We start from the raw sequence: 10,522 nt of genomic DNA on the forward strand, positions 1-10,522 counted from the left end.
TCTCAGGCTTTCACAGAGAGCACATTGGCCAAGCAATGGCTGTGACTCATCCACATCGCTGACACTGACAAAGGATCTACAATCTGAAATACAGGATCTCAGGATAAATTCTGAGGGGATTTCATTGACCTTATCAGACCCAAAAGCTACAACTCTTGTTGCATAGGTCTTGCTTTATCTAGGTCTTAACCATCCAGTGGAAAAGTATAAAAATGAAGTATAAGTAAAGCCATGCTGTTGTGTTGAACTGTAGGGGACTCAGGTCAACAATTTGTCACATTACCAGTGAAGTGGAAGACCCAATACTATCATGGACTACTGGACTCTTTTAGAATATTTTACTGAGTTAACACACCTATAATATTCAAAGAATGGAACTAAACAAATAAGAGGATACAGATGAATGTCCATTTTGTATCTGTGTATTCAAAATGGTTAGGATAGATATATAGTAACATTCTCTTAATGAATAGAGGGATTTGTTCTAATAGAGTTTGTAAATGGGATATCATGTCCACATCTTGTACAGCAATTAACCACTAGGAAGAATGTATGAATGTGTTAATTACTGAAACTGTCCTACCAATTTGGTTTGATATGGTCTCATTGCTATTTGTTTCTCAATAAAATTATGGGAAAAAAAAAAGCCCGCACCACGTGGGCCAAGCGTAGCCCCGCCAGCTCTGCCACCGGTCCCTGGCGATCATTCTTCTCCGGCTCTCCCCACGTGGGTGTGCTGCCCTCCGCAGCGCACGCACTTCCTCTCCTCGCGTGGGTGCCGGCCTGCTGGCCGGAGCTCTTCTGCATGCCAGAGCTCTGCCTCCTGCTAGCCCAGTTTTGCGGATCAGCTCTGGTTTGGCTCCCCAGAGAACGTCTTTCCTCCAGCCTGTGGGTTGCCACGTACCCTCTCCGACAAAATCTCGGTCCTGTTCTTGGCGAGGGTTCCTCCTACCCAAGTCTGTCCTTCTTAGGTAATCTTACTTGTTCTAGAGTAACCCAGTGAATTTTCTTTGCCTCTTATGCCATTATTTTTGCTGAATGATTGTTCATAAAAAAAATTTCACTTTACATTGTGTTCTATTTTTGTCAGTTATGATGTAGATCAAAACAGTATCAAACAAAACTTAGGGGACATTGTAAAGTAAAGTGGGTGAAAGGATTAGTTTAAATAAGAATTCTAATTTTAGAGCAGTTTTTTTCATCCTCCCCCCTTTTTTTGGTTCCAGAGATTGAATTCAGGGCATTGTGTTAGCCAGGTAGGTGTTAAGCCACTGAGCTATTTCCCCAGCCAGTAATCCTAACTTCAAAGTAAGCCACTATGTCTTTCTTAGTGTTAAAATAATGGAAACCAAATCTTTCTTTGGGAAACCACAGCTGGCTGTCAGTAACATCTTTATTTACTATGGCCACAGCAAGCATCTGCACTGATGATAATTAATTAGAAGACTGATTCATTTAATGAACCTACAGGTAATTGTGAATTTCTTTACTAATGTCATCAGGGAAATTAGACCTGTTAATATTTAAGATAGTTTGTAATGGACATGAATGTTCCTCAAAAGAATAAAGTGTTCTATTCCCATCATTGGAAATGAGCGCTTTGGTTTATTACTTCTAGTGATTAGATCCAGGCCTACACTTATGAGGACAGCAAATTAGTACCGGATTTATTTGCTCACTTTGGCTCCTCCAAAACATAGTGCTGATGTGGAAACTGAATTTAAATGAATGGAGCTGCCACTGTATGCTTAGTGACTATTTTGTTTCATATTTTAAAAATAATTTACAGCTGGGAGATAGCTCAGTGGTCTAAGCACCTGCCTTCCAAGCACAAGGACCAGGTTTCAATCCCAGCATGCTGTGCTGGCCCTGGAACCCTGGGAGCACTGTGCTGATCACCAAGACCAGGTGGGTGGTGCACTCCTATAAGCCCAGTGCTGGGGAGGCTGAGACAGGAGGATCACTGAGTCTGAACTGCATAGCAAGACCTGGTACCAAATAAATAAATAAATAAATAACATTTAAAAAAATTTAAAATAAATAATAATTTTTTAAAAATTAGATAGTGTAGGCTGACCTTGAACACCCTGTATTAGCTCAGGCTAGCCTTGAACCTGTGGCAATCCTCCTGTCTCAGCCTTCTCAAGTACCAGGATTACAGATGTGTGTTGCTATGCTCTGCTTGTTTGATACTTATAGCAGTTACTCATTAATTTAATAATATGACATTATGTACTCTTTTCCTCACACCCAAATCAGTGCTTAAAAGCAGAAGGCATACACTTACGTTACAGGTCTGGTGGTGTCTTGGGTGGATACTGTTAGATGTGGCACGCTGTTTATTGGCCACAGCAAAACACCACAGAAGGGGAGCTTCGGCAGCGGTCATTTATTGTCTCATGGCCTTGCTCCAAGATCCGTGCATCCCAGTGTGGCTTCTCCTGAGGTCTCTCTCCTTGAGGCTAGGAAGCTTCTTCCTGTGCCCTCCTAGGTCTTCCTCTTGCGCACACTTCCCTAGTGTCTCTATCTGCATGAATTGCACCTCATACACACACCACTGGACTGAACTCCAGCTCCTCCTAATGACCTCATTTAAGGTAATCCCTTCATTAAAGGACTTAATGCTAAATATGGTCACCCTGTGAGGTTCTTTTTTCAATATACTAGTATAAGTACTTGTACCGAAGGCAGTAACATATGACTAAAGACATGGAGCTAGGGTGACACCTGTCATTGTGGTCTTCTAAATGCATACTGCTTGTCATGTCATATCAATTACTGCTATATTGTCTCTCAAGTAAATGTTTGTTTGTAAAAAGGGTAATAAATGCAAACAAGAGACAAGAAAAAAATGTCATAGGACTGTTCTGCTACAGTGCTGCATATGGTTAGATTTCTAAATTTCTGTGTAAAAATATGTAATTGTTTATTCCAATTTTTTAAAAATATTTTTTTCTTTTTTTTCTTTCATATTCTGTAGGGATTTAAAGCTTAACATATCAATACTTAATGGAAAATACTTGTTCCATGCTATGTCTAAGATGTTTCATATTCAGACAGATAGTGAAGTTAAGCTCTACTGTCATGTTATAGGTTAATAATATCATTAAGCTTCTCTTCTGGAGGGTTAACAACTTAAGTTTGCAGACCAAAAGTTAGAGAAAAAGAATGGCTGCAAGGACAGCCAACATTTTGGCCCTAGCCTTTCTAAGTCAGTGAGGACTGAAGACATAAGAGAACCTGTACTGTAACATACTGTAACTCAGTTGTGTCCCAAATTTTCTGATCAAGATCTGAGGACATTATTTTCCCTAAGCTACCACTATGCTAACAAAACTCCTCAGTGGCAGAGCTATTGTTTTGTCATTTTGTAGATGAGCGACTACGAGGCTCAGCTGGATTTGGTTCCCTGTACCTGTGATTTTTTTTCTCATATGGAACACTGATGAGCTAAAATGAAAGGTCAAAAGAAATCTCATCACTTTTAATTTTCATGTATTTGAACTTGAGGTAACTTTATATAGTGGCTAATAATGAGAGTTCTTGACAATAGCGAGGCAGAGATTAAATCCTGGCTTTAGCACTAAGGTGGCTGTGTTGCATCAGGCAAGTCATTTGGCCCATATGTACCTTGCCTTCACATAACATGAAGGCAAGAGCAAGACCTGCCTTACAGAGTTAGTAGGGAATCAAGTCTTGTGTTTGTGCAAAGCCTAGGAGACTGCCTGGACCACATGGAACACCATAAATGGTTTTCTATAACAGCAATAATTCCATAATAATTATCTATTTCATTCCATATTGTGTGTGTTCTATTATAATTATTATAACGTTTTCTCATTTAATGAGACCTACAGACAACAATTTTCCTTTGATCAGGGTAACATCCTTGTGATCAGAGTGATGAGCGAGCTAACATTTGGTTGCAAAACTTATCTCTTATTAATAAGGTTTCTGGAGATCAAACACACCATTAAAAATCCTCAAGTGTTGATATTTTAATCAAGCTAACACTTCAAATATCAATTTTCTGTACGTTGCTGACAGGATAGCGCTATGTGCCAGTTAACTCTTTTGATTGTTCCCTGTAGCTTCAAGCTCATTTTTCAGAGTCTAATTTCTCCCTCATCTAAACCATTAAAAATACTGATGTCAGATCCGGATTCTGCAGAACATTGATTTCATGGTGTGTTTTCAAGCCTTCAGTGGCTTTCTAGGGTCTATGAGATAATATTCCAACTTGTTACTCTACTACGCGAGACAGTCCCTGAAGTGATTGCTTCACTTCCCACAATTCTCCAGGGGAAACTTTGACACTTAGCATGTTCCCATCATGGCTTTTTTCCCCAGCACCATTATTTCACTCACATCTATTTTCTTATTTGCTTTTTCTCCTCCCATTTCTTAACTTAGGGAATCTTCCCCTAAGGTTAACATTAAGACTTAGTGTCAGTCTTTTGATTTATCAATGTTTCACATTATCCACCAATTTTCTGCTATAAAACATAAAAACATTTTGAATATAATTATTTGTTGAAATTAAAATTCACTTATAAAGCTTTTGCCTTAGAATTACACCAGTGCTAGTTACAGCTGAGTGTTGCAGTACCCTGCAGTTATGCTTTTCCCTGAATGCAATTATAATTTCCTTGTTTATCGATCTGCATGGTTTTCTTTGTTCTCATCACTGATTTTTCCCATAACTTTCAAGAGCTTCATGGTATAGCTTTCCATATAGATAATCACTTCTGATCCTCAGTCACTTGCAATTTATTTTTCCCTCAAAAGAAGCCCTTGAGCTAGGGTTATAGCTCAAAGGCATGAGTGCCTGCCCAGCAAGCTCAAGGTCCAGAGTTTAATCCTTGGTACAAAAGAAGCAGGAGATGGAGGAGGAGGAGGAGGAGGAGGAGAAGTTGTTCTAGACTCTCACCTGGGTTTGGGGTTGTTTCTTGTGCCTGTTGAGTGGCTTTCACCCTAGAACTGCTTTCTCATTCTTAAAATCCTCTTTGTGTATTTTTTCTAGATTAGGCCCTGACTATTGAGATTCTGAGAAATTTGTTTTTTATACTTTTAGCATAATCCTTGAGGGGAACATAATTTGGAATATCGAGGGTCCTTGTTTGCTGATTTCTGGGAAAGGAAGGCATCATGAAGCAAACAATGTACTTCAAAAATTGTGAGCTTAATATTCATTTCACATGAGACAAAACTGTGTTTTAAACATTTCCTTCAAGATCAGGATGTGGAACTTGTAAGTCTTCAGAATTTTTAGATGAAAAAGTCAACTCCTGTTTTCTATAACCCTTTGTCCTCCTGTTACTCAACTTTCCTCATGACAGAAGATGAGAAAGATTCTCTATTTACTTTAATGACTAGCAGCTAAAAGGAGCAATCATAAAATTCAATGAACAAAGGAAAGATTATTGTGGGACAATTTCTTCTCTAGATCATTTAAACAGATTAATAAAAAGAATATTTACTACCTACAACTGTATCACTTTAGCCATGGATGGGCTGACTCTAACTTTTTATGACAGTATAAAATTCATTTTTCACCTTTAAGTCCCCTTAAGTTGTCCCCAGTGCATGATGAAACACCTGAAGGATAAAATGTGTTCAGAATTTGTATTTGGACGTGCAAGTGTTGTAGGAAGGAAGAGGAAATAAGTGAGATGCTTCTGAAAGGTTTAAATACCTGACTGTTGTCACTTTTCATTAGCTTTCAATAGCAAATCTCTGGGGGTTAATAGGTGTTTGGAAGAAAAGTGTGACAAACAGAAAGGTTTCTGGAAATGAATCACTAAGCACTGTTTTATTTTTTGTGTGATATTACAAGACATATTTCTGTCCTGTGTAAAGATATTAAAGCAAAACTTCAAGAAAGTAATTTTCATATTGTTCTATCTTGTGTTCTACTGTAAATGAGCTATATTTGTACTTTTCCCCCTTCCTTATACTCTTCTATTTTTCTCTTCTTCCCTCAAACCCTGTTTCCTTCCCTTTTGTTCATTTAACAAATACTTATTAAGGAACTGCTGTGTGTCAGGTATTAGGTACATCACAGAGAACAAAGGAAATCAATGGCTCCAGGGTGTTTATATTCAGTGAAAGGTAAGGTGGGAGATTAGAGCTGTCAAATTTAACTCACTTCTCTTTCTTTTGGCTAGATCAAGTGGAGCTGTCAAATTTACAGAGGTCCACCAATTTCATTTAAAACAAAAATATTAGGAGCTGTCAGCCATACATGTCACAAATTTATGTGGAACCCTAACAGAGTGTGCTTCTATCATGAAACCAATAGACACCCTGACCCATAACATGGAAGAGAAAAGCTAGAATTCCTTGCACATATACTAAACTAATTTTTAAGATAGCCCCAAGTAAAAGTGTGAGGAAGGAAAATCTTCAATAACTGATGTCGGGACATTTTAGTCACTTGCAAAAGAATGAAACTAGACATTTACCTTATAAATAAAATTTAATTGAAAATGGATAAAAGCCCTAAAGCCAAAACCATAAAGCATCCTAAAGAAAACATATCAGGAAAATCTTGATATTGGTGCTGGTGATGATTTTCTATGATAAGAACAGCAAAAACAAAAATAACTGGAATATGGTGGATTAACTAATGGTCAACTTATAGCACCCAGCTGAACTGAATCAGCTTGGTTTTGGGTGTGGGAGGCCCAACAGAGCATTGTTGCCAGTGCCATGAAAGGAGAACTGGAGGGGAAGGTGGTGTGTGGCTGATTCTCCTCGAGAAACTTGTCGCGCTGGCTTTCCTGATAGGAACCTCGCTCTTCTTGTTGAAGGAGCTTGAGTGCTCACTGTCACGGAGGATGGCTGTGCTTTTCTTTATTGGAACTCTGGTCTTTATCCTTAAGCATTGCTTCCTGGCTTCAGTGCAGCTGCCTCAGCCCACCGGCACAGATCCTTCATCCTGCTGGCTCACACTTTCTGCCACCACTGACCTTTGGGCCTTCTCAGTGCTGATCCTTGACACAGACTTGAATGAGACATTATGATGGGCTGTATGTCTGCAGGACATTGCCACAGTCCTTAGGTCTTCATCTGAACTCATGCAGGACATGGTCATGGGATCAGTCCTTCAGCCAGTTTCCTTAGGTCTCCAGCACATGAACATATCTCTTGCACTCTTCTGCATTTGACTTTTGGGGTGAATATAAAATAAACTTATAGATCGTGTGTCCTGTGTCAAATCTATTCCCTTGCAAGTGCTGGCTATATCAAATTTTCTACTAGAGAATGGAGGTCACTACTATGACTACCCCCGACCATGTGGTTCAGGAGCTTTTGGGCATGGCCCATGGGAAGAGTTTTGAATGATTCAGAGATGCTGGGTGGAAAAGTACAGCTGAAATGCCTTAGGCTGCTCTGTATTGGAGATTCTGGTCAGAGCTCATAAGACCTGATAGAAAGTCTGATGATCCAGAATTTCCATGGTCCAGAGGTTTGCACTGGGGGGAGGACTACATTTGGTTGTTGCATCCCAGAGATGTGAAAAAACTTTTTTATGACATGAAAAAAGTTTGTCTGCATTTTTTTTCATGTCCAGAGACTGGCTGAGATTAAGATTAGGGGCAGCAGACAAATTAATCAGACAGAAAACAATTTCAAGGTAGTAGAAGGTTGAGACATAGCTACCGTTGTGAGCTTTTAGCCAGATTTATGTGAAGAATGAGACAAGAGCCCAGCAGAATGATTTGAGACATTATGAGACTGGCTAGGAAGGAAACTTGAGTAAGCCATGGACTGCAAAGACAGAGTGCAAAAGATCTTGATTGTTGAGAAGGGACAGAAAAGATGGCCTGAAGGCATTCCAAGAGGCAGCAAGACTCCACTCTGCAGACTCTGAATTGCAAAATTGAGAATTCTTTTAGAAGAAAGCCCCAGAGCATCATGTTCCAGAATGGAGGTGGCTGCCTCATGCTCCAGCGTGGAAAATTTGTTACTCAGGATTGCATTCAGAGTGCTCAGTGTTCCTAGCCCTTGACCTCATAGCTAAGAGAGAAGGAAGCCTGGCCACTGCTCTAGCTCACAAGAGATAGTGACATCACTCATGCGTCACTGGTTTTAAGTGCATGTGAAATAGAAGAGCCGTGGGGTCAAAAAGCCTCTTACCAGACTTGAGAAGGCCTGGAAGGCCGAGCAGCGTGCTCCTGAGAGGACAGTGTGTAAAGCGGTGAGGGTGAAGCCAAAGGTACAGTGGAGGCTCCAGAAGTTTGGAGAAGTCAGGAATGTGGGCCATCTAAGAAAACTGCAAAGAGAGAGCAGAAAGAACCCAAGACAGAGGCCTTGAGAGTTACACCCACCAACTGTTAGGAGTGGAGCCACAGTTTGGAGTTCACAACTCCTCCGATTTGGTTAGATGCTACATGGAACTATAGGACTTAATATTTGCTCTGCTGGATTTTGGACTTGCTTTGTTCCATTCTTTTGAATTCTCCTGTTTGTAACTTTTGGAATGGAAATATTTATGCTGTACCATTTAATGTTGGAAACGCTTCACCTTCTTTTCAATTGTACAGGAGCTCACAGCTAAGAGTTTGCTCTGTATTTTGGAGGAGATTTGGGACTTGGACTTTTCAGCAATGCTGAAACTGTTAGAACTGTAGCAGCTCATAGAGATGGGTTAAATGCCTTCTGCATAAAAAGATGTTCAGAGTCTTTTGGAGTTGGGGAGAATGTTGTTTTTATCCTTACATGTCCTCCCAAAGCCTCGTGAGATCATAGGTTTTTTTTTTTTTTTTAAATGGTTGGAGTGTGATTGATTTGAAGTGTAATTACTGGGATTAAGGATGCTGGAATTAAAGGTGGGTGGTTGCTAGATCAGTCCTCTGGCTCAGCATTACTTTAATTCCACTAGACTGGATGTAATACAAGGGACAGAAAGAAGGTCATCGCTCTCTTCTCTTGTTCATTTTGGAGCCTTCTGTCGTCACAAATGGTCACTCCCCTGTGATGTGCCACCCTACTTAGAGCCATATGATTATGTTTTGAATGCCCTGCAAACTATGAGCTGAATAAACCTTTCCCTCTCTAACTTTGGGCATTGGGTATTTTGTCTCAGCAACAAGAGAAAACAACTAAGACATGGAACTACTTCAAAGTAAAAGCCTGAACAATGAAGGAAACAACCAACAGAATACACAGGCTACTTACAGATTTATAGAAACCCTTATGGTACTTTTTTTGGTTAGTATATATCTGCACCCAAATGGATGTACTAGTTTGAAATTATTCATTAATCACATAGATCATAAGAAAACACTCCTTTAATTGCTGAGTGTTGGCACAAATGACTGGTGTCTAAAGATTAACAGTTAATATCCAAAATGTTAAGGAACGTACACAAATTAGTAGAAGAAAACAGCACAATTAAATGGACCAGGGATTTAACTAGACAGTTTTTCAAATGTGACATAAAATAGCCAACAGTTATAGAAAACAACTTAGCATCACTAGCTATGAGAGAAATCCAAATCCAAATCATAATGATATGTCACTGCATATCTGTTAGGGTGACCTTTTCAAAAAATTGGAGATAATGAATGCTGCCAAAAGGGATGAGAAAAGTGCACATATGCATGCTATTGATAAGAATTTAAGCACAGGGAACAGCATGGAAGTGCTTCAACAACTAAAAGGAGGATTCCTATATGACCTAGTAATCTGGGTACCAACTCAAAGGAAGTGAGACCAACATTTTGTAGATCTACCTGCAATTCCTTCAGCATTGCTCACAATTGCCAAAGTGGAGAAGCAGCCTAAAACCAGTGAATGATGGATGATTAAAGAGATCATAGAGGGCCCCCACAAATGTATGCACACTCCATGAGATATGATTTGGCCTTAAAAAGGAAATTCTTCTATTTGTGAGAATAAGGATAAAACCAGAACACATTATACTAACCAAAATCAATCAGCTATGGAAAAACACTGTGCTGTCTGCTTTATATGCAGAATCATTAAGAGTATCTAAAAAAGAGCCAAATGATGGTTGTCTGAGGAAGAATGGGGGTAATAGGAAAAATGCACTTATGGGTCTAAACTAACATAAAATAAAAACCTAATATTTTATTTCATAATAGAAATTTTCATTTTAGTTGGTGTTGCTTCAATAAATGTAGCCATGTGACATGAGGAAGTTTAATTTCTTTCTTATACTAGTCATTTGTCTTACCTTTTAAATGGAGTTACCATTTAACCATGTATGTAAATATCAAAACGTCATGATTTACACTTTAATTGATACTATAAGAAAATGTACTAGTTTGAAATTATTCATTCATGACACAGATTATAGGAAAATGCCCCCATCCTCTCACCTAATTAATTTTCCTATCTAGCAGAATCTTACTGGGGCTTGCCATCTTTCCCTTATACTAGCATTTCTTTTCATCTTCTCTATTTTCGTCAATTCATACCAAACTTAGCACTTGACATTTCTTGCAGTCTTACCCTTCTTCTTCTTCTTCTTCTTCTTCTTCTTCTTCTTCTT

Source organism: Octodon degus, unplaced genomic scaffold (assembly GCF_000260255.1).
Source record: "Octodon degus isolate 3935 unplaced genomic scaffold, OctDeg1.0 scaffold00012, whole genome shotgun sequence".
Lineage (NCBI taxonomy): Eukaryota > Metazoa > Chordata > Mammalia > Rodentia > Octodontidae > Octodon > Octodon degus.